Source organism: Cygnus atratus, chromosome 13 (genome assembly GCF_013377495.2).
Source record: "Cygnus atratus isolate AKBS03 ecotype Queensland, Australia chromosome 13, CAtr_DNAZoo_HiC_assembly, whole genome shotgun sequence".
In the NCBI taxonomy this organism is placed as follows: domain Eukaryota; kingdom Metazoa; phylum Chordata; class Aves; order Anseriformes; family Anatidae; genus Cygnus; species Cygnus atratus.
In genome coordinates this window covers 16,958,023-16,984,668 of record NC_066374.1, presented here as the reverse complement: position 1 = coordinate 16,984,668, position 26,646 = coordinate 16,958,023, and positions in this window count along the sequence as shown.

Genomic DNA, 26,646 nt, shown 5'->3' with positions numbered 1-26,646 from the left:
AGAAGGAGAGAAGAAAAATATTCCAGACTAAACAATGGAAACAAACAGTGAATTCAACGATCTCAAGAACTCCCATGTCCTAATAGCACTGCAAGAAGTATTGACTAAGTTGAAACCATAAAAAATGCGTGGAAGCTTCAAGTAATTTTTAATGACATGAATTACACTTTTTTTTTTTTTTTAATATATATTAGCTTCTGGTGCAAACTTCTACATTAAATAGATACTCTACATATGTCTACTATGCTACATAGACTGAAAGTTTAATACATTTACTTTAACAGTGCACTTTTTAGTCTTGCGTGTCTGAATGTTTAAAAACAGATTACTGTTAAGATCTGATTATTTTGACATGATATTTTGTTAACTAGATTTTCTTATGACACAAAGCAAAGAAATTCATTGGCTTTAGGTGAAGGTACCACAGATGTAGTATTACAAAAACAGGGTATTATAAATGTAGTTCCCTAAATTAGAATACTGTATTACAAAGCTTTAAGAAGTCTGCACATTTCTCACATACATATTATATACATATATAAGCGCACAATAGTCACACTTGTTTAACATAGTTACCTTTCTTCTGTACTAGCCTACGTATCTAGGTACTTCCTATCTGTTCTGAAACATAGGCATCTTGATAGAAAAGGCTGCAATTACAGAAAAACTGTAACTCAAAAGCTGTTTTCATCTCTAACTGTTCATTTTATTTCCCTCCTAAGACAGATAATGATTGCTGTCTCAACTATGAGACACCTCAGACCAACCACATCCCTGTTGCAGTGACTCTGATCAACTTGGCCCAATTAACCTGATAAATAACAAGGACAAGTCATCAACGATCCTCTTACATGTCCTTGTCTCCAGTGAAAGGCATACTGTTTAGATGTTTTGAACAGTTCATAAAACTATGGATGATTCTATACATCTGCACAGTTATTGAGGAGTTTCAAAGTGGCAAGAATATCTTCAGAAACAGCTTATTTCCAACACTGACTTCTAGAGATGAAATTATTGCCAGGATCTCTGACAGTCTGGAGATATCGAGAGACTTGTTATTGAGAGCCTGGGTCCCATGAAAGTCAGTGGTTCTCTCTTAAAGACTATTTGCAACTGCATTGGTTTTGCTAAATTGTTTGTGCAAAGCTAAAAAGAGATTAATTTCCTATTTGATACATACAGTACTCATGGGAGGGAGTAACTATTAAGACACCTAGTTCAATCCGAAGGCATTTACAACTGACATTAAAAGACTATTCTAATACAACTTTTGGAACTTTGTGGACAGATTCTACACCAAATGATTGGGAAAGAGAAAGAAAAGGCCACATACAAAGTGGACATTTTATTAGCATGAATTCAGAAAAGATTGTCTATGAACCAAAGATGAAATAATTCTCCACTAATTTACATAAGGAGTTACCTTTGAACCCCTCCCTTCCCCCCCAAAAAAAATTTAGCTCCCTTAAATTGGATGATTCCTGGAGAATAAAGATGATGTTATACTTGGGTCATGCCTTGGTTTTAATTAGTGAAAGAGAAAATAACAGATACTAAATAGCCCACTATATATTTTCCATATTGTATATGACGATTTATGTTTTATTTAAAACTGCTTATGAATCTTGAAGTTATAAGGAACTTTACATTTCACATTTAAGTGCAAGTAGTATACCAGTACCTTGGCACTGTAATATACTCATCAAATATCTACAGTGCCTACAGCTGTCATCTGTCAGTCTTCAGTACATTATATTTCCGGGGATGTCACATCACTGGGGTACTGACTACAACCCCTGAGAATGCAGTTCTAGAAATAGGGATGTCACTTTCAGGAATGATGCAGAAGCATAACTTGTGACAGTTTTAAAAGTTTTTATAATACTCAAGCAGATGCACACATTGAGTACATAAAGCATGACTCACTTTACTGGCAGGCCGTATCGTTTGCCTAGCGCATTCAGTATTTTCTTTTTAGATGAAAGCCACTGTATTAAAGTAAAATGAGATATGGCTGTTATATATTCAACCACAAATTCTAACACAATTGTGACAACAAATACAACACTAGTTACATCTTTTTAGATGTAACTTCTACAAGTATATTTACATATATGTGTCTTGTGGAAGTATCATTAGACTATGCTAATTTTTGAAAACTACTACATTACTCGGACGTATTCCTTATTATTTTAAGCTTCCTTTCCAAATTAGATTCATCAAGCGATCAGAAATACAATCAGGGACATACAAAGTAGGTATTTACACATCAAAAATTTTCCTTTGATGCTTTATCTTTGTCTAATATCAGTTAGATAAGCTGTATGATACCATATGTGTTTTGTTATTTATGCATCCAGAAGTGTTCTATTACAGTAACAGCTTCATGATTGAAGCTATAAAAAGATGATGGGCAAAAGATTCCCACTATAAAAGCATTTTGAAGACACTTACAGACCAGGAGTGGCCAATAGTTTGCCCATCCCCTGCAGTTACACTGTTTTATACAAAAAAACAACAACAAACAAACAAACAAACAAAAAGAAACATTTTTAGACCCTGTATCAATATTTGCCACAATTTTTGAAGTTGCAGGTATAAAGACATATTTTTGGTATGAATGTAAGGACATTTCTGTGTGTCAGGACAAAAATAACAGATGTAAAACTTTCTACAGCTGACTACCCAAGGCAATAACTGCACTGGAGAAGGTAGCCGTGACAATATCTAAGTGATAAGGAAGAGGTATTCATAATATCAAATATTATGTTTTATTCAGATGAACAGCCCTCTGAATGCTAATTCCAGACAAAAGATGAAAAATATTTACCTGACATTTACCTGTCCACATGAACTGGAAGGAACCACGTTGTGGCTTAAATGCTCAATAACATCAGTCAGAACAAGGATGCAAGAGCACAGCAAGGCATGAAACTACTTCAGAGTTTAGCTGCAACCTGAATTATATTCTGTGTACCCATCCCTCTCTATTTACTGCAAAGTGTGTTTAAGCTTAAAATTAGTAATTGGCGGTCTGAATTGTACCTTGGCTAGAATGCCCAAAACAGGTTGCCCAAGGGTTTGTAGGGTCTCCCTCCTGGGAGATCTTCAAAAGCCACCTGGACACAGGCCTGGCCAACCTGTGCTGGGTGCCCTGCTAGAGCAGGGGATGGACCAAATGGCCTCCAGAGGTCCCTTCCCACCTCGGCCATTCTGTGACTCTGCAATTCTGTGGAAATAAGCACATATGTGCATATGTATATATGCATGTGTATCCATATAGAAATAATATCGAGATATCTAATGAAATAGGCAGGCTACATATCAAAAGGAGTTTAAGTATCTAATATATAGATTTATGCTGCATTTTTATTACCTAAGCAAGACTTCAAACTCTACAAACACGTAAGCTTTTAGTAAAAAGTAAAAACTGTGATTCAGAAAATAAGGATACATGCATTCTAATGTATTTCTATTCAAGGAAGATAATGTTCCATGATTTATCTACCTCAAAGTAATCTCAGAAACCTTAAGTAGCACTTAAAAGTTTTTCACAAACACTAGAATTAAGGTGCTCTTCCCTGAAAAGGTCTTCCACAAGTTTATGAAATTACCAGTGACCTCACCAAAAGCTGCAAGTGTTCAGATTTACAAAGCAGCAGTTACATGAACCAGTGAGCAAACTGTTCAATACCTATCTATCAGTCAAGTACAATGGGCTCATTCATTCTGACATCGGTCGTTAGCTCTCCTCCCAACAAATCTGGTAAGAAAGCATGTAGCAACATGTAAGAATAAAGGAAAAAAGGATATATAGAAAATTACATACTGAAGGAACTGAACCACATACTTAGAGCAGAGCTCACTCGATGTCTCCCTCTTTTACTTCCACGAAACAGAGATACAATGAGTGAAAAAATAAGGGAAAAATGTCAGTTCAGAAAAGTAAAAAAAACCACACATATTTACTGAAATTTTAACTGCAATTCTTTTCCTGAAAAGATGAAAAGGAGTAAGAAATGGGTAAGTGGGCAGTTTCTTTAAAACTTTTCCAATTTTGTGTAACTTCTGTATGTGTTGTTTGTTTTTTTTCTTTTTAATTCTAATCAGCAGCATCCCTTGTGAAGTTATTTACACTTCCTTACCAGTTATGAATAAAAAGTAAAAATAAAAGACTCTGCTCTGAAATATCTTTCAATTTACATCAGTATCTCTACAGACAACATTGTTATTCTTTACTTGAGCTATTTCCAATTCAGATTAAAGTGAAAGCATATCCAGTCCTCACTAGCAATTTAAAAATCCTCCACTCATGTGTGCCAGGTTTTATATATTTTGGAATATATGCCAAAAAGTGTCTGCTTAAGATAGGATGTTTTAGGAGACAGAATCAGCTGAGAAAGAAAATGAATAAAACAATCACAAAAAAATTTTTATTCTTCTGATTGAATTTTTATCTCATCTCATTATCATGCATTTGCTTATTTTTTCTAAAGCCAGTGATACTGAATGCTGATAAGATTGTTGGTGCAGGTCCAGACCATCACATAATTTAAGAAACTCGCACATACATTTTAAATAAATGAATCTGTCTCATCTTGAGAGAATTTCAGAAATGGGTTAAAGAACCAATCTAAATACTATAAATATCATAGTAAAAAGTGATTGGTGGCAGATATTAAATTATCTAAATGATTCACTTCTGCTCTTGGAATGCTCTGTCTGGTGTTTCTAACCTGCTGACAGATATTTGATGGCCATGCTCCTATGGCAGTGACCAGCAAAGTCAAAAACAGCACCTTAAAGGTAATCACTGAAAGTACGTTTGCTGTGAATAACAGTGAAACAGCAATTTGACAACTATCACAGGAAAAGGTTTTCTTATAATTCAATGACAAAAGCTATTATTTACATAGTTAAAGTTATTGACAGTGTCCTGTGCTTCTAGAAAATGAAGTACACTGGCACTCAAGCATCTGCAACACAAGGAGTGACGAATTAGCGTTCTTCAAATTAAAATACCTGAAAAGTTAGATGATGTATTCATAGAATAAAAACTGAAGCAAACTTAACTGCCCCTCCAAGTGGCCACTTGAAAGAGTCACTGCATTCATTACCACAGCTCTGGGTCCTGAAGGGATCGGCTGAAGCAGCTCCCTTGGGCTGCACTGAGAAATGACATCCAGGGACCAGTATCCAGGAGTAATCTGTTTTCAAACATGTGCTTTAATGTAAAACATAAAGTAGAAATCAGGAGTGTATTCCTTCCATGTAATAAAAATTTTAAAAAGGGTTTACTTCTTCTGCTAAAACATTCTCCTGCAATTAAAGCAAAACACTAAGAGATATGGAAGCTACTTTATTTTCCACTCTCTCCATATTTTCTTCATTTACTTTTCATGAGCCCTACAAGGCTCTTTCAAAAATGCAGTTGCTGTGTTTGAAAGGGTTATAAATTTCATGGGTGAAGAGTCCCTAACAAACATGCTGGGACGTGTTATTGTCATGCCACTTCTTCTTATATTGACAAGTCAATGAAGAAAGTCTGATGTACTTTCCCCAGTTCTGATCTACTGCAGCTTCTAAATCTGATACGGGAAAGACAGCTCAATATGAGACATAAGTCAAGGTGTGCCAAGACCTCTGAGAATTCAGTGAACAAAGATTTCCTCTAATTTTAAGGTATTAGTATTTGTGAGACATTTCCGCTTCCCATTGAAACACACACTACATTATCCAATAAAGTTATACTACTCAGAGCTCAATCATGAAGCTTTTCTAAAGAGAGAGAGAGAGGAAAACAACAACAACAAAAACCCCACTTTCTTTAGAATAATCTGAAGATACTATACGGTTTAGTTGAATTGGGCTTATCACAAAAATCAAGTCACTGGGAAGACTAGCCGAGATGTACTGGAAGATGGGCCAATTTCCATCCCAAATAAAAATGATCCATAGGCTTCTCTATTTACGGCTGTCTATTCCTGGCTCATGGCTATTCCATGAGAGGGAGACCACAGGGATGTTGAAATACAATCTCTCTCCTTCCACTAGTTCCAAGTTTCTGAATTTAGAGGTGCAGGAAATCACTACTGCTTTCACCTCAGAACTAGTGGGATCAGCAAGGATTAGTGCAGAGTCGTAACAATGATTAAAGAACTGGGACACAAACATTATAAAGCTCAATCTATTTATCTCAGCAAAGAAAGTTTAAAGGACACTCAACTTGAGCATAAGTATCTAAAATATATCTGAGACCAAAGAGGACAAGTGCAGAACTTTACATGCACACAGGAATACCTAGTTGAAAAAGCGCAGCCTACAGATGCAGCTGCTTAGCAGCAACAGCAATTCTTCAGAGACAAAACTGACTGTTATCATATATATGTCTGGTTCAAAAAGGCAAGAAGACACACTGAACAAATGTGCTTACATAAAGTGCAGAAATCCTCCTCTTTTTCTACTAGCTGATAAATCTTCGATAAAACACCACACATGAAGAAAAACAATGAGATTCCTGAAGAAACCAACACAAGAATGAAGAGAGTAAAGGTGACTTGTCAGTAGGCATGATTTTCACAGGCAGTGGAAAGCACTTTAAAGTCTAATCCATTAATCCTGTAAGTATATTAAAAGAATGCTTAAAACACGCAAAATACTCAATTGTGGGACTAGTGCCACCAACTAACAGGAACTTTCAAACAATTAAGAGACCTGTGTCTGTAACTGTATTGCTCAGTGACCAACGTCTCAGCAAGCTTCTCCATTCCTACATTGGATAACTATTGCTTACATGGTGATGGGATGCCTTCAGGACTCCTTAGAGGATGAGAGTCAACAATGCTGGAAACTGAATTTTAAACTGGAATTCTTCCCTTTGGAAACACTCAGAAGAAATGCCGCCAAATTATAACATTTGCAGTAGGAAGATCTGTATTTCTGGATGATTCCCATTACTAGGGACTAACCACATAGGATCATTAGAGGTTACATTTTTCAGCACTTTAATTTTTTTAGTTTGGCAGGAGATGATAACATCCAGTGAGGTGACCCAACTTCAAATAATTACTATCAAAATTGGTTCTGCAGCTTCAATTGGAAAATGTTTTCTTCTTCACTTCCTGCCTGAAACCACTGTGCTGCATGGATGCACTTCAGTACCAACTAAAATAATTGCAAGAATGCATAGGTTCAAGACTGTAGGATTAATTCTTTGCCAAGGTCTCTTTTTTTTTTTTTTTTTCTGACATATTCATTGATTATGCTTTGTTTGCATTTTCATTGTATTTGCTTTGATGATTAATCAGTTGCAATTTTTATTATTTAGAACATAAATTACAGTACTTAGTTGGAAGTAGACACAAGTGACATGATATGGTCTACTTCCACTTTTAGGGACTTGTCATCATCCCAAGGTTAAAGAATATTTTGCCACTGACTTAAGTTGATACTGAAAAATCATAAGTATAATAAACATGAGGACTTTAAAATATTGTATTTCTGTAGAGTTGGATAGAGGTTCATATCTAAACAGAACTGGGGCATGTAAAAGAGATTTAAAAATGTCTTTCTGGGCTTTACCCCTCAGGACTCCCTGAGGCTGGATTTCCAGAAAAAATACAGTGCAAAAATTGATGAGAGAGAAAGGTTGATGTGGGATACAAAGCATTTGCACATGGTCCAAGGAAAAGATGTCAAATACACTTCAGTAAATACTTTCTAAAGTACTTACAGTATTTGAAGTTCCTGAATTCCACAGAATGCATAACTTTTCTATTTTCTGTTATCTGAGGTGGGAAGACAGTTTGGGAACATTTATAAGCACAAGTCAGATTGACTACTTTTCTTTCCCAACCTGGATGATTATTTTAATAAAATAAAATCTTTAAAGACACAGGATTTAAATATTCAAGAAGGAACACTGGAATACCACATGCTGTATCACAGCCAGAGCATTTGGTCTGTAGGTCAGAAAAGAAAACTTACAGAAAAAAGCTTGCTGACAAGACATTTTCTTATTCAGGCGGGAAGTGTGAACACATTATTAAAAATGTACTTGTCATGGACCAAAGAATCTTTTGCATGTCATAGTTCTTTCTGAACATAATAGTTTCAAAACTCCACAGAAGAAACTGCTGAGCTTCACTGAAGTTCCTGATGAAACTGCAGAAATAATTTCTCAACAGATTCTGAAGACTGCTAAAAAATATGAGTTGGAAACAAAAGTAATGAGTTAGTCTGCAATGTCAATAAAAACTGGAAGACTCTTACAAAGAATGATTGACAACATCCTGACTAACATAAAAAAATGGAAGATAAAATAGTTCTTAGTTGTAATATCCACACAGTCTATGGCAGCAGAGAGACAGCTTTGGATTCCTTTCCAGAACATACTAGAAGACCTGCTGTAAAGGTGTTCAGTGTGTATCTTATTCAAGAAGACTCAACACATTCTGTCATTTCATCTGAACAGATACTGAACTACTAAAATCTTCTCTGGAACTCACTAGTGTCTGCTTTGAAGAGAATATTAAAGCTGTTCGCAGATTGTTGCAGTTGCTGTTGAATTTAATTCTTTTTTTCCTAACCAGGCATCCAGAGTCCAACAGTACTAAGCAGGCTATTTGAAGATCCAGTAGAGAAAAGCAGATTTGTGTAGCTCAACCTCAGTGTTACCACATAACGGTCTCTCCATGATACTACAAAGCTTGTAGAGAAAACAAACGAACAAACAAACAAACAACAACAATAAACCACATCATTTAATCTTGTTTATTTGTGCCAGAGCTTTTGAATAAACTAACCTTCAGAAGAGCTTACAGTTAGAGATACTGATTAGAAATGGTTACACAGCTGTTGAAGGAATTGGAAGGGACTCATACTATTATTTCAATGAGGCTCATCCTACCAACAATACTGTGAATCATTTGAAAGCACAGTACCAGGACACAAATGACCTTCAGGATCTGAACTACTTGTTTCTTAGCAGGATGCTGGCTCTAGAGAAGTTACAGGATATTATCAACAACATTAACATCGGTAAGTTTTTTTTTGGTAAGTTCCCATACTTCAGTGAGTTCGTCACTTTAATAATGGTAAGTAAATTCATCGACAGAAGAAGGCGCAAAGTTTTAATTTCAAATCCAGCATGAAGATCATGAAGGAACTTAGAGTGTGCTGTAAGTGGACAGCTTACAATATAACTGAGAGATCTTTTCCACTGAGGAAATTGTTTCTGACTAACACAAAATATTAGGACTGGGAAAATATAACCATGGCAAACTAGGCTCACACCAAAAGAAGTTTTTAATAAGCTCTGAAAATTTCAAAGACAGAGAGAAGACTGCCTTTTTTCTTATATTCATAAATATTACAGTTTCATGCCTCACTTTAAAATGAATAGCATTCCACTGTGTTCCTCTCAGAAATGGAAAAAACTACTGGGAAACCAGAGTGACTTTCAAAGCACAGTCAGTCCCTGCAAACTCCGAGTTCTGTCTCTCCCCATCACGTGAAAGCTTGCAGGTTGTACCAAAGCCACTTTTGTGGTGCTGCTGAATTATTTTTCAGGATACGATGCCTTGGGTATATTGATAATCCATGTTTTCTTCTCTTTGTTGTTTTGTAGAAATAAAGTGCTTTCAAAATCCTTTTCCACATCAGTCCCCGCAAAAAATCTTCATATTCCTGTAAGATGCTTCTCCTTTCAGATAACAGGACAGAACTGATGAGGTCCGTAAGCAGTTATCAACACCCCAGAGGAGCTGTTAACAGTTTCTGCAGGCATCTCCATTAAGTAGTTTCCATCTTGAGTGAAGTACGGGCCAAGAAAGCCAAATTGTACTGCTGATAAGTAAGTCTATCCCACAATACAGGCTCATTTTTTTGGTTCCCAGGAAGATAAAAGAGCTGTTCCCTGGGAAGCCCTGGGAGCTGTTCTCTTGCCTTCTTTGGCAAAATGCACTGGAATGCTATTTTGGCAAGGATACAAAATATGCTGGAATGCTCATTCGCTCTGAACATACCTGGTGATAAGCAGCATCCATCTCCCAAAGATGACTTCATTTATTAGCATAAAGACATATTTGGCAAAAATTCTCAGATTACCTTAACGGTAAGGAAGGCTAGAACACATTTACGACTATGAGTAAATTAGCTCAGACACAGCATTTTTTTTCTCATTTTTAAGCACTTCATTTATGAAGGCCTACTTTTTTTAAGAAGGCCAACTCTTTGTTTTCAAGGCTGTGGCTTTGTCACTGAGACAGGCAGAATGAAGAAAGACAGGAATTGTTTACTTGCCCCAGGCAGGTCTTCAAAAGAAAGAAGTTCACCTAGATTTCTGTGTCACAACTCATAAGGTGGATATTATATATATATGTATATATATCTTGAAATAAGAGAGTCTTAGCCTTCCAGTTATTCTAGAGATGGAAAGAAAGTTCATTCCAAAGCCCTGACAACTGGACAGAACAGTAAGTATGGCCATCTTTTGAGTGGATCTCATGCAGATACCATGTACATAATTAGAATGGAAAATGTCTAGTTGAATCTAAAGGACAAAATTTTAGTTTTAGCTTGCATTTTTAACTAAATTGAAATCATTTTGTTGCAGCATGCACAGTGCTATAATTTTAGTCTGTTCATCTAGAACAAAGAGTAACATGTTAATAACCTTACATATAGCTTTATATCTATATAACCTTAGATATTATATACATATATATAACCTTAGATAATCTTATATTTATATAACCTTAGATATAGTTTTATAGTTTTTTTTTAATAGATTTATCCTTTTGTGTGTGTGTGTGTGTTGAGACTTAGCTTACACTGGAGCTGCACTACCTAAAACATATCATACACATAAGAAAGGATGTTTTGTACATCCAAGAGCTGTTGCTGATAGCTAAGCAGAGAGAAGAAACAAAAGTATAGGAAGGAACAGAATTAACACACTGGGAAAAAGACAGAAGTAGAATCCACCTCCTAGACTCTGAGTTGGTACCCTATCCACTCCAATGTATTTATTTACAGGGGTCTACTTCAAATCAGTCTGAAAAAGAAAGACTTTGTCTTGAAAATATTGCTTCAAAGAGACTGTATTTCATGTAAAATGCTTGTAACTGGCACTCTCTTTAATTTTCATGAGCCTATAGCTTCTCTTCTATTTCAAAATTTGGTCCCAATAATGAAAGGGATGATGGGTACTTCTCCCCATTTCTTGCAGAAAAAATAATAATAATAATAATAATTCCTTTGGAAGCTGCATGAAGGAAGAAAAAGAAAACACTCTATAGCAGGCCACTGATACACCAATCCTGCCTCACTACTGTTGCTTTAGATTGGTTTGGCTCCTGAGGCAACATACATTCCATGAATCAAAAGAATGAACCTCACCGTTTCCATAATATTGCCTTTTTAATGAAAGACTGGATGGATCTGTCCATTTGTTGGAACTAGAGCCAGCACCATTATTTCACTTTCTCAATTTTTGTCAACATATGCCTTCTCCTTTCTTGAAAATACAGGTTTGTTTTTAAGGTATTTTTGCAAAAAGCAACTCACAGAGTCTGTACAGAATTTAAATCTCTTATCTCATTTTAAAATACACCTTTGATGCTTCAGTAATAAGTTTAAAAAGAGTATTTAATTAAAGCTATTTGAGGAAAACTTGATGAAAATTAAATATAAAAGATAAGGGTTTTTGCATTTTATGAAGAAAACATCCAGCTACGATGAAGAAAGTGCTTTCCTTTGTACATTTGATAATAAAATAACCTTTCCTTCTTTCATTAGTAAACCAAGGCAGTGTACTTTTTCTTAACACTTTTTAACCTTAAATTTTTTATGAAAAGAATTTTATAAATGTCATGGACTGATAGAACCAGCTGACAGTAGGTATAATGAGAGATTGGTGCTATTACAGAAGCTCTTGCAACTAGCATTGCTACCATATCTTTAGTATGACCTACAGCACCTCTGTTACAGAGTTCTGGCTCTCCAAAATACAAGACAACAAAAGAAAGTGTTATTTTCAATTTAAAATCTTTCTTCGCAGTACTGACCAGTACAAATACAAAAAGGGTGGTTGGTGACCTATGGATGTGCTGCAAAGCTAATCTGTCACCAGCAGAGATGAACAAAGCAATCAGCAGACCACAGCAAAAAATTATATCCTATGCTTTGTACACTGCTGCAGACACAATAACAGCTGTCCTTAATAGAATACGACTGCTGGGAGAGATCACCATTTGTTTCTTGATGTTAGTGTCTCCTTCAACAAAAATAAACAGTAATAACAAAGGCAGAAGCTTTGTTGCTGTATAGTGCACTGGCTCTCAAGAGGATTTGGGAATTAAGATGTCTTTAGGAGGTCTTCTTAAAACACAGTATCTCTTGAAACCTGAACAGTTTTTCAGTATATGAGAATTCAAAACAGAGGGAGAGAAATTCCTTCTAGATATCCTATAAAGCCCCTTACACAAGAAAGGACACTTACACTTTGTATTAAGAAGCAGCTGTCCTTGTTTTTTTCTTGGTTTTGTTTTTTCTTTTTTCTAATTAGCTTGACTATTGTCATTAGTTGTCAACAATGTTCGGGTGAAATAGTCAATGGGTAGTTACTACTACTAGAAGAAAATAATGTAGATAGAGAAGAAATATAAAGTAATATGTTTTAATTTGAAATTTTAGAAAAAAAAAAACAAACATATTAATTTTGTGGCTTTAACATTTTTAAGACTTTGTTTTTACAGAATATACCAAGTCTGTATCAGCTCTCGAAAACATCCTAAGAAGCAAAAACTAAGAATGATCAGGCAGGGTAAAAGAAATTCAGATGTACTCTCAAGGACTGTTGTGAGTGATGGAGGAGCTTACTGATAGTGTTGGATCTTCCTCTTGCAGCATAAAATAACTGTATTGTTCAGAGATGCCAGTAAAAAGAAAATGCTTTCACAACATTGGCAGTCTGGATGAGTACTTTTCAGAAAATGTCATATAGATTCATGTACTGCACCTGATTCTCTTCTGATAAATTAGATTTGCACTTGAAAAGCAAAGGACGAAGGCAAATGCACAGACCTGTGGGTTGGTACACAGATGCCATCTGTAAAAACTACATCTTCCAGAAAATGCTTTCCTGATGTTCAGTGGAGAGCAACCCAAACTCTCAATGTATAGTCATACTAGTGCAGACGTGAAAGCGTGTTGTCCCCCCCCACCTTCTGATCAAGGCAGAAACTTAAATTTAAACTACAAAAAAAAAAAAATTACCTTCTCTATCATGTCTAATATACACAATATATGTGGTCTTGGTCTTGACAATTTCATTTCAATGTCACAGTATTCTTCACAAAACAACTGGTAAACATGTTCAAAGAGTCCAGAGTGATGCAATGTGTATGATGCAGGCATCTGTGTTATTTTGCCTTCACTGGAAAACTAACAATACTACAGCTCCCGACTGTTTGATCACTCTACCGGATACCATGAAGCATAATTGATAAATGTCAGATCTGCTTTGTACATGAAGAGTTTTTACTGTGAAACACTGCTCTTTGAGCTGAGGACAAGAGTTAATTAAAAAGTTGGTACCAAAGATAACATCCTCAGCAGGCATCATCTATTGATCTCTTCAGCAGCATGAGAGAGAGACTGATATGAGATTATTAAGACGTTCACATAGCGCAAGGCTTGCCACAACTTTTCTCCATCTTACACGCGTTAAGATTGGATACTTACAAACTGTAAGAAGTATGAAGAGCAGTAAATCATCAAGGAAAAATATGAAGCCCATACTGCTCTTTCTCCATGCATGTTTTACTATTCCTTTTCAAACTCTGTCTATAAAGCCACAATTTCTTTAATATATATTTATCCTCCACTTTTCTCCTATGGCTATTAATTTCATTTAGAGCCTGGAAATTTTTCAAACGCTGCCTCTGCACTGTCAAGCCTTACCCTGCTTCCCATGGCTGACACTCGGATTCTTGGCACATCATTGTATAACTTAGTTTTTCTTTACTTATCCTATGCTAGTGTTTAGGATGGATGCTGAAAAAGGTAACAGGACATACCGGCAAGTTCTTCGGTCCACTGTACTATTTTATTTTGTCAATCAATTTCCTGGCATTCCCTGGCATTCTTCTGCCCATTAATATTTTTTGTAAAATTTATAGTGTATGGGTTGCTCAACCAACAACTACTTCATTTAATTTGGCAACATCTTGGAAATAAAAGAAAGCACTTGTATAAATACATACATATATATTGCACTTTTTAAAAAACAAAACTTATGTTGGCCTAAACTCTCTCTTTTCTTTTTCTTTTTTTTTTTTTTTAAATCTTGCATGTTGCTCTGAGTAAGTAATCTCCTCTTCCCTTGTGGTCTCTTGCTGAACTAACCAATTTCTCATTACACTTAGTAATAACCAAGAATATCCATTTCTTTTTTCTCTCCCCCCCCCCCCCCCCCCCAATATCCCTTCCTTCCCATTTTGCTGGCAGTACACTGCACACACCCTTGTCACGTGCTGCAGGTTTTAGCTCTCCCCTCTCTGTCTTGCTTCAGACAAAGGCTCCACTCACTCCTGTTGGGAAGGCATGGGTCTGCTCCCACTGAACAACCCAAGGCTCAAAGCCTGTGCAATGTCCATGTTTTTTTTGGAAATACCTTTAATCACACACTGCCAGCTTATTTCATGGCGTCAGACTCTTTATTGACTGAACCTCAGCTTGAGAGCAGTCTTAGAACTTAGCTTTCAGATTTTTTTTGTAATTCTATTTTATTGCTATACAATTATAAACCTTACACTCTGGGAGGATGCAAGGAACACAGTAACTAGCCTCAATTAAGACTGGCAAAGAGAAGAGAAACAAATTTTCTATGTGTGTTTGAACTCCACAGAGTTATAGTGAATGCTTTTCTTTCTGGTTCAGGAAAATAACAGTTAGCATTATTTGAATGAAGTGGATTGGGTTCAAAATAAATCACCTTCAGGGAGAGCAAACTACTTTTTATTTAGGGTTCTATTATTCACTTCTGTTTTAAAGACATGTTGTTGGGATCTTTTCAAAAATGAGACGAGACCTTCCATTTGTGAGACCTTGTTTTCTGAACTGGCCATTCTTGTTGTGACCTGCATGGTGCTCTGTTCTCTTCTCTAGCCAAAATACGTTGCTAAAAGCCTATCTTTTTATAGCATATTGTAATTATTTTACATGGCAGGATCTTGGAGCAGCACCATGGCAGCTTAGTATTTATATTAATCAAAATTAAATTAGCTATTGAGCCTTCCAGATGGAAATCCCTTATTGTCAGTGACTTCCTGTTGAAATTATGGTGTAATTCAGAAGAAAGGCCAACTCAGAGCCCAAAGCATTAAGTTTGTTGGGTATATCAGGACCATATCAGAATGCAGAAGTGATCATCCATGAACAGCATGACTAGAGGATCTTTACTGTAACTTAGTCATTGCATATTCATGAAATCAGGGGACAAGTGATCACAACTTTTTAGGACTGAGACTTACACAAGCAGGCCTTTCCATGCATTATTTCAAACTGAATTTAAAAAAAAGACAAAGATATAAAACATCATATATACAAAGAAAAGGACATGGCCTGATTGATGCATCAAAAAAAAAAAAAAGTAGACAAAAACATTTCTAGGACATTCAATAGAATGAGGGGTGCCTCATGGCTTTCAGCCAGGGTAGAGTAAATCTTACGAGATGCACACACAGACTAGCTGGCCAAGTGCATAAAAGCAGCAGAGGAGCATGAAAACTTTGTTGGTGCAGTGGTTGCCCAGTTGTGGCCTGGGAAACCTGACTACCTTTTCCAGTATAGCACGCAAAGCCAGAAAGTCAGTTCATCACTGGCATAAAGCTGAGGCCACATGTGAATTTCAATGTGAATGGAATCTGATCATTTAAAATACTCCATGAAGTAGAATACGATGAATCAGGTCGTATCTACGTCCAGAGTAAGTTAACTGAATTCAGCAGGTCTGATTATAAAAAAATATTAATCAAAAAGAAAAGTTGTATCAGAATTTATCCCATAGTTTTGTTATTGCAATTACTAAACATGCTGGGTAAGTGATTTCAAAGACTGTCACACTGATTGGGGTTTATATGTCAACATGGTGATCTTTGCTACATTTTCTATGACTCAGGCAACAGATTTTTTTCAGTGCTGAATCTCTTCATGGAATTTCCACAAAATGCAATCTTCATGGAGTTAGGATTTTTCTTGTACTCCTGTCAATGCTCTCAATTAGTGACCATAAATAATTTCATTTTTATTATCTTCCTTGTGCATTTTTGAATTCCCTAAGGCTCTGTTTTGAGCTCTAAGCTTTTGTGTATTTACATGCATCCCAGGGGTGTTATTTTCCATCAACCTCACTTCACTTTTAATTGTTATGCAGATTATGTTTAAAAAAATGCCATTTTCTCTGATCACTCAAAAACTATCTATGCTCACACTTTTGCTTTAAAGCTCTGCCATCCAGCACATTTTTTTTCTTCAACACTGATAAGACTAAAACTCTTTTCACCAGCTTTCTACAGCTCATAAAGTCTTTTTCCTTCTCTCCTATTTATATTTCTTATGATTTAATATCACCTTAAAGAGCACCTCCACCTGGGAATGTTGAGTTTTCTGGTTCCAGTCTATCTTTTAAGTGATTGGATAACATATATATTGCATTGCACCATCTCAGCAACAGCTTTAAGCAAGTGCCTGACACATCTGAAGCTGCTATTGCCCTCACGCTTTTGCAAGATACAAAATTAACTTGATTACTTTTACTGTCTTGGCAGCAGAACTGATCCATGGATTACTAAGGATCAGCTGCACATACTGGGAATATTGAAATCCATTGAACCTAATTCAGCATTTGCTATCTGTAATTCTATCGACCTATGCCTTGTCTTTGAGCAATATCTGGCTAGATACATGAAGAGGTGAGGAAAGCACATAATTTCTAGTTGTCACAGAAATGCTAGTTAATCATTTCACCCCTCATTAAAGGTGTAATCCAGCTTCGCCTACCAGAGACAATGCAATACCATCAGAAATGGTAAACGTGTTGTCATTAATAATATGTGTAATTTTTCACCTATCCACAAAAAGCAAATCTATCTACATAGATTCGGGGGGGGGGGGAAGGTGCTAAGCAATAGGTATGGTACTTTTTATGAACAAAAATTTCTAATAATAAAGGGCTACCTAACAATATGGAAGCAAACAAAAAAAGGAGCACAATATTACTGGTTTCGATTTTTAACATAAACTGAGAAACCAAGCATTAGTATGAATCCTCATGCTATGCAGCTTAATGAATATGGCAAGAAAACACAAAACAAGGAACAAGAACACGGAAGCCAAAGATGATTATTTAATCTATGTGGCTAGCTAAGGAGGCAGATATTTTGACTGTTAGTACCATGGTGATACTGACAACTAATTTACAACAAAAAGCAGCAGCTTCAACTCCGTAAAGGACAAAATCCAAAGAAAACCAGAAAGGCATTATGCAGATCTTCAGATTCCTTTTTTTTTTTTTTTTCACTATGTTGCGCAAACCTTGATTTTACTTCTGCAACTATGCTATCATGAAATTGGGCTAAATGAGGAATTTTACTATAAAATACATACAACTACGTATGTCACTGCCTTCTACACATTAAAAAAAATATTTGGCATTTTTGGTACAAACTGCTCCCTTCATAAAGACAAAGAAAACCCTGATGCCGAACTGGAGAACCGATCTTTTGTCCTCTCCCCAGTGACTGCTGCAATCAGTTTGATACCTGACATGCACATTCTACTAAAGGTGCTGCATGACAACCATGCTTTGAACTTCCAACATTAAAAAAAAAAAAAAATGAATTCTAGCAATAATTTATTTTTGTTTAGCTGCTTTTCATATTTTCCTAAAAGGTAATCCTTTGCCAATGTAATCTGCCAGGTTAAGAACACTAGAATATGAACAACGCTTCTAAAATAACTAAGTAAAAGTGACACCTTTTCACATATGTGCACCTTATTGTTTTTATTGCATTTTATTCCTGTTAGCTTTGCAAAGCCAACATAATAATGGGAAAAAGGAGCTGAATTCCAGTTAAGACATTTGCAAAACTTTTAATTACACACTAAAAACAAATTTTTTATTATTTATGAACTACAAGCCAGAAAGAACCTATTGGACTTTCGTTTTGCAAGATTTCCAGTTAGGAGAATTATATATTTTTTTCCTTTTCAGATGAGAAAACCTGATCTGGAAATTACTAAGTTACTGTAAATTTGGAACACAATGGCACAGGTTTTCAGAACAATTCCTCCAGAGTATCATTTAAATTTTTTTTTTTCACCTAGGAAGCAAGCTAGGCACTGTGCCTGTCAGCCACTCCTTCTCAAGATACGAGCTTATTTCTGCCTGTACACCCTCTCCATTGTGAAATCCTGAGCTGACACAGGAATGCCATTCCAGAACTTATTGAGAAGATCAAAATGTAAAGTTAGCAATCCTAACCCAGCCATCAAAGCAGGATATTTTAATTCACATCTCTAATTGTTTGGATAACCACCTTGCCAGCAAAAAGATGACAAATTTACACATGCAGGCCAGACTCTCAGAGGTGTGGAAGAAAGCAACTCTCACACCTGCTGTGAAGTTACATGCTGATTTGTCACCCACTGAAACCCTTATTAATCTTGCAGAACCATCCATGTGAGTCAGAAGAGTTTTTTGAAAATACAGTTTGCTTTAAAATCTTGAAGTTATATTTTGGATGCAGACATACTGATTACTGCTACGTCCTGGATCTATTTTCCTTATCTTTTAAAGGATTGCAATAATGGCCAATCAGAGAATGACAGGAAAAATTCAGCACTTTCCCCATTTGGTCTATCCGTTGCACAATGCTATCATCTTTTTACCACTTATGATGTACTAATGATAAAAGAAAAAGCCTAACCCAATTAAAAGTAGAGGTGCCTATTCTGAACTGTGCATGGATTGAAAAGAAAACAGAAATTTGATATGTAGAAGTATCTGTTATGACAAATTCTATTTCCTAGGGTAAAATTTTGTAACTCAAACTGTTACAAGGGATGTTCAGAGATGCAATAATGTTTTAAACACCAGGATATACCATGAAGCATTTCAGAAAAAGTTTAATTCACCTGTAATACATAACTGGATAAGAAAAGCTAACTGTGCATATATAATCAATAACGTGGTGTGTGCCAGTGTAATGGGATATATAAAAGCTTTATGTTCTCTTCCAAGTCTCACTTCAAAACAATTCAGCAAATACCACTCTTCACTAAGCTTACCAAAGTGATCATTAAACATTCCAAACTTAAGAAGATGCAATATTTTACATTATGTAAAATAATTGAATTACTCTATTTTTCAGAACTTTCCTCCCATACATTTGATTAGGCATTATTATTTTTTTTTTGTTAGTACTTCTACTGTAACAAAGAAATATATTTAAAGGCTGACCAAAATATGCAATAATTTGTATTTTGCCCCTAAATTCCATTCAGAGTTCTGGCTATCATCTGTATTTATGCATCATATACATAAATTATTATGTGACACATCTAAGTATTTAAAAAAATGTTTTACAAGACCTCTTCTCCATAGAGGCATATCTGCAGCATCCTACAGGACCAACAGTAAAGGAGGAAAGACTGCTCTTTCCCTGGGAACCTGGCAGCGCTACACCTCTATGTTATTACCTATTGAGATGAAGAACTTAACACAACTTGCCAGACACCATCCCTAGGGGACTGGGAGGCAAGTTAAGCACTTCAAAGTGCGTGACATTCACAAGCTCCATTCCTAAGAGGAAAAGTGGCTAACAGCTCCCGTCTCTCCATGACTCCACTCCTGCCTGATAACCTCCTGGGAGATATAATACACCCAGTGAACCCAAATCAGAGATGTCAGAGAACGGCTGTGAAACCCATCTGTCCTGCTGACCCTGTTGCTCTTTGGGTCTGCCCATACAGAGACTAATCATAATTTAGGAATGGCCCTGAGGCAGAAAAAATGTTTATGGCGCTATAGTAACAAGTCTTAGGGGATTTAAGAATCAGTGCACTTTGTGCCAGCTCCCTTTGACTGCTGCAGCTAACAGCTCATGCCACGTGCCTGTTGGGTGAGAATGAAACCTATCATACAAGAAGGCAAAGAATGCTCTGCTAACCTACTGAGAAGCCCCTGAAGCGAAGTCAAAAAGGTTCAGCAATTAATCATATACCAATACAACACACTGGATTAATCATATAAGGATTTTAACAGGAGCAATTAGGAGAATTGATGGTTAATTTTCTGACCACCTTTGAAATCTACATAATAATAACAACAGTAAAAGAAAGAGCTATGAAAGCATTAATAGAGATTGCCAGTTAAGAAATTTAAATATGTAAATAGTAGACTGATACATCTCAGTAAAAGTCTACTATTAAAAGCATGAATAGAATGTAGACTGATATGTCTCAGTAAAAGTCTACTATTAAAAGCTTGAACAGAATGACTACTCTTGCAAGTGGGGTAGAAAGGAGAACAGCTTCACTTTAATTTAAATTGGACATGGCAGGTTCATTACTCTAAACTTAAAAAAAAAAAAAAAAGCATCAAGTTTTTGGTGGTAAGGACAGTGAAGCATAGGAACAGATGGGCTCTGGAATCCCTGGCACCTCCATCAAGAACTGACAGGCAGTCATCCAGGCTGTTAATTGAGAGCACACCCCAAAACTGTTTGGCCAAAGCCAACTAGGATGCTCCCATTAAGTGCCTGGGCATGGTTTAGGCAATTGATTGCAAGCACTAAGAACCATTCAGAGTTGGCAACGTGGGTTAGGTGTTTATCCATCTAGACATAAGACATGCGGTAACATTTCATTCTCAGGGCCAAAGAACAGAGCCTGGATTACTTTAAATAGTAAAATAAATATAATTTCTAGTCCTTCACAACCCAATTTGCCAACAGTTCTGTAATATGTTCTAAGCTGCTCACTAAGATAGTCATAAAGCAACATTAAAAAGAAACTCATTACATGAGTTTTGAAAAGAATTATTCAGTTGCTCAAAGGAGCAGGAATTGTTAAAGACAATTAGGCAGAACAAGTAGTAGAGTAACTTCTTTCACCTTTAGGTCACCAATTTAAACTTGATCCAGCTCAGTGGTGACTGGAACTCATTACCTTCCGAAAGCTTTGCAAGATAAATCACTTGTCTTTGTCAATAGCTTCTCATGGAGAAATGTAAGCATCACCGGGCCTGGCATTCCCTGGTTTTATTAATGTTAGCGTAACCAGGGCCGTGGCCAAAGATTTAGTTTTATTATCGGGATTAAACTCCTGTTTGCGCCTGCAGTTAGAACACCATCTTTTGACTGCAAAGTAACGTGGGGTCATCTCTAATGAAGTGAGGTCACTTCACCTTACTTACAGTAATGGTTTATGCATACAGAGATGGAATTCTCGCACTTTTTTTTAAACAGAGACTGAACTACTGTGCTCATTTAGTTCTGATCCCTTCAGGTGCCAAAATACATGAGGCACAAAGAAGGTGCCAACTATGAAACGTCAACAGCATTGTTACTTTTCTGCTACTATTTGTTATCACCAAATTCAGTTTAAAGTCAGCCTATCTTAAGGAGACATTTGGAGATGAAGATCAAATTAGAGTGTAGTATGGTGTACATTAGGAAGTAATGGTGGTAGCGAAGACTTTAAATGCTGAAAGCTTAAGAAGGGTGAAATGATGGGCAAGGTATTAGAAAAACTAGTGAGATTTCATTTCCTGAGTCTGGCTATTTGAATATTCTTTAATCAGCACAATTTCAAGACAGTAAAGAAAGGAATAGCAATAACTGAGATGGGAAGCAGTTCAGCTGAGAATGGAGATCTGAACAGAGGATGAGTCAAGAGAAAAACAAGGCAAATTTGCTTGGGTTTGAAAGGAGCTAACACCAAGATTTTTTATTTTTTTTAATTAAAATATCCTGATTTCTCTTGAATTCCTTCCTTCCTCCCTCTATAGGTCAACCAAAGTTCCTGTTGTTGTTTATTCAGAACAAAAGTACATTACACAATTTCCTTCTGCATACTTTGAGGTTTTGTAAATATATGAGTAAATAAATTGTTAAATGTTACAATGTTAATAAAAGATGAAATCTGCATCTAGTACTGACTATACCAAGTGAGTCTAATATTGTTATAAACGAAATAATCAGAACAGCAGATCACAGCATCTTTAACATGGGGTGCTTAAAACCTGTATTTTTATTCTCTTAATGATCTGTAACTTCTTCTACCACTCATGCCTGCAGTTATGGAAAAATTATGCCACTGAACCCAATAATGAGAAAACCTGTCATCAGTTTGAGACATTTAGTTTAAATGTCAAAACAAAGAATAATCAGCTTTAGGCTTTTCTTTGAGGGAGGCTATGAGTTAAATAATATCATTTAACCTACATCAGACTCACCTTTCTTTCCAAAATCCTAAGTGACAGGCTGAAAGAAGGAATTAAATCTCCTTGCTCTCCTTTACTTGGACCAGGCTGTCAAGTCAAGGCAGGGTAACTCTGAGTGATCCATGTGCATATTTCCCAATGCTGTGAATAAGAACATAGCAGCAATGAATTCTTCTCATTCAGTTTATTATGAGTTACATGTTTTAAAGGTTTACAGAAGAAGAAACCACATCTAGTTGAATGTACTGGGACAGCCTGTCCTCCAGAGACTCCAACAAGAGGTACAAAGCACACCATGTTTCAGTAGACTATATGAGGATAAGAAGGCACCAAGAGCAAGGGTATAAGTGATGCTGTAGAAAAATCAGCCTCAGGTAAAAATCGTGCAGTGAGAGACAGCTGCCAGAAGTCAAAATGTTATAGAAAAATGCAGAAATTCCCATTAAATCAGAGCTAGCAACATTGCTTTCATTAATGATTTGTCCCTAAAAGGCAGTTGCATAATTTATACCCTCCGTTTGGGACTAGAATTAGTCCTGTGTAAATGTACTCAGTAGGAAGCACAATACAGTTTAAGTTCCTGAGTATTCTGGCAAGTTAACCACCAGTGATGGCTCTGATGATGGGACTGAACTTCTCAACAAGCCTGTAAAAAAACTGGAATGCCACTCAGCTATCTATCCACAAACTACTTAATGAGAACACAACATAACACCTTTGAATAGAGATCAGTGGTGTAAAAAAAAAAAAAAAAATCCATCTAATGGTGACTACAGGCAGGAGGAGAACAGAAGCCAGGCAATGGCATGGTAATGTAGCTTACACAGGACCAAAAAGGTCAATGCTAAAGGCTGGGATAAAAGCCTATTAGACCGCTTCAGTTTTCACACAACACAAATTAAGGATTGCCTGAGTAAATTTTAAGTACAATACTTCATGGTGTGACTATTTTCTCCTCTTCTCTCAACCTGAGCACTGGTCAATATGCACTATTCAAGCCAGAAATCTGCAGTGTTACCTTTTCCTTTGACAAGTAGCTTATTCAGTTGAAATTAGACTCCAATCAGATGTTGAAATCAGATGCTTATAAGAGAACGTGACACCCTTCACCAAAGATTATTTTCTTTCATATACAACTTCATCATTAGTCACACAATCTTAATCTTGATTTTGTCTCTAGACCACAGTGACAATGTCTCATTCTCAATATATTGGTAAGCCTGCATTGCCAAAAATGCATGAGGACATCAAATACTATTCTGCAGGATTATCTGTATTTTCTTTATAAACTAAACCCTATTGTATCTAATTTTGTGCTCTCCAGCAGGATGCATTGTTTATTTTGCACACAAACACAGCATGATATATTGAAGCTTCTTGTTCTCCTCAGAATCAATAAAAACATCCAAATTTTTACACATTTCATTGTGTAGGTTATGCCCAAATAAAGACTAAATTTTTATTCCAGCTAATTTTACAGAATTGTTTTCATCTCATCCACTCCATTTAAAGGTTTTGGGTTTGTAGCATCTCTTTCACATTGTAGCTGAGGCACTGTGAGCGATTCTTTGCAGAATGAAAAAGGGCCTACCATCAGACAGAGCTACCAAGGCACTGGATATGATCTTGTGCAGAAGATCAAAAACAGAGTAAATATAAACAAAGAGCCAGTGTGACCACCAGTAATTCTGCAAAATTTGAAGTAAAAGGTTTTCTCCTCAAAAAAATCTCCTGTAAAAGTCTTAACCTCCAAAAAAAGACTTCAGATCTGTGCAGCCAATGTAGCCTTAAGGGAGCTCCGTTAAACTACAGAAAGCAAAGGTCTGATATATTATTTATGAACTATGACAAACACAAAGAAGAGCACTAAATTCTTGTCACTTGCAAATGGACTAGGTGACTTGTCCTAGACAATCTGACTAACAGGAAAGGATATAGAACAAGATTAATTATTTCCACAGATGAATTTAATCCTTATGAATTGAGACTGTAATATAACTGGGCAGATGGAGGCAAAAATACAGCCAGGCACAAAGTGAGCTTCTTCACAGCTCCTTGCTCCTACATACACTCCTACACAAACTCCTGACCCACACACACCTACTTTTCCAGACCAGAATCCCTTTCCAGCAAACTGCTGCTTAAACCGAGCCATCTAAAAATATATAGCAGTTTTACAAATTAAACCAAGCTACAATAGGACTAAATTAATTTTCAGTTGCATGTCAATTTCAAGCAAGGATTTGATGAGAGCTTTTCAGAAATGTAAAGCTAGAACACAACCCACCCTTTTTAGAGCTTAAAAGCAGAAAAAAAAAAAAAAGGAAAAAAGGAAAAAGGAAAAAAGCAAAATGAAAAGCAGGAGAAGCTGTGTTATATCATAATGCTCTGGAATCAGAGGTTGCCTTTTCAGGAAATTTGATGGGCTATTCTTGAGTCACTCTCCTAAATTCTGAGGTTTAATTTCCCCCTTATCACACAGTAAAACTGTATCCACCATCCATTCAAGCAGAGAGCAGTAAGGTATTCTCTAGCCTAATCTTAAAAAACAAACAAAACAAAACAACAACAAAAAAAACACTAACACAGCTCAACTTATATCCTATCATTTGCTTTTTTACAGGACAGCCCCAAGAGTTGAATAAGAAACTCCAAAACCCCTTATAAGCAAACTACACTTTCACAAGAGTTGCATACAATTACACAAAAAGCCAATCAAGCTTAAAGTCTGACAGTTACAGTGACTCTGTATAGCAGGATTATATGTAACTGCCAGTGAACTGCTAACATACTTGTTTCCTTACTTAATAATGAGTAATTCTCCTCACAGGGTCAAGAAACTCCCACCGGAAGGGGAGCAACCATGCAAACATGCCTGCATGCACACATGCAATCGTGTGCTGTGATTACCTGTACATTTCTGAGTTAGGTATCTGCAAATCAAAAGAGCCTAGGAGACACATACAGTGCAGTGAAAGGAAAAACTCACCTCATCCTGGCTTCTGCAAAGAGGCTGCTTACCGCTGGGAAACGTGGCACCACCTTCAAACCATGTCAGTGCAGGGCTATGACAAAAGCACTCATTCTATCCACACAAAGAGCATAGGTGTTTCTTTTCCTGTCTTCTCCTATACTATACACATCTCATGTCTTCCATCACATTTTGCTTTGTTATCTTTCCCACACATTGGCTAGCCTTTCCCAGATGGAGGTATATACTCAATAAGGTTGTTTTCTAAGTTTAGACACTTCCAAAATAAAAATTAGCAGTGAAATACAGACCACGTAGAGGTCAAAATCCCAGTCCTTTCACTAAAGGTAGTTCTTCATCCATGGTCTTTTTCATAGTCTGAATTAATTCAACGTCACGTTGCAATGTTTCATCTCAAAACACTAAGAGTGACTGTCCTTTCTTTCAAAAAATAACGTGCAAAATCTGCAAATTATTGTTGAAAAGTGTTTCTTCTTGGTATATACCATATACCTTGTCTTTTATATTGCAGTATGATAACACTGATACCATGTTTAAATGTTGTACCACAGCAAACAACAGTGGATTATTCTACCTGCCACTGCAAACAGATTTTCAGAGTTTCATTTTATTCACCTTAAAATATGACCACATGTATCTTATGCCTTTTAAGAGCTTGTAAGTTTTCAAAGTGATATTGTATCAAAATATATCAAAATCCAAGGCCCATCATTGTTATTTCATACTAAATTAATATTTTGGATTAATCATGAACTGGAAATAAATCCTACCAAGGTTCAGTTTCCTAAACACCACTTGAGGGTTATTCTTCCCACGTTCCAGTAAAATGCTATGTTTTTAGAGAAATACTGCAAATATAAATACAGCATTTTTAAACAATGTTCCTTTTAAGTTAAAGTGAGTTCTCATACTGGACTTATATTGCCAGGTTTTCTGTTGGGATTGTTCACATCTCATTTCAACCGTATAACTTACGTTTACTATACACACTGTTGTTATACAGTTTTTCATAGCACGTAACTTTTTCCCTCACCACAACACAATTTAACAGAAGTTTATATTAACATTTTATGAGTGTTCATTAAAGATTTGACTAAGCACTGTTAACTTACAAGTCTAATATACAAAAAACTTAACAATAATT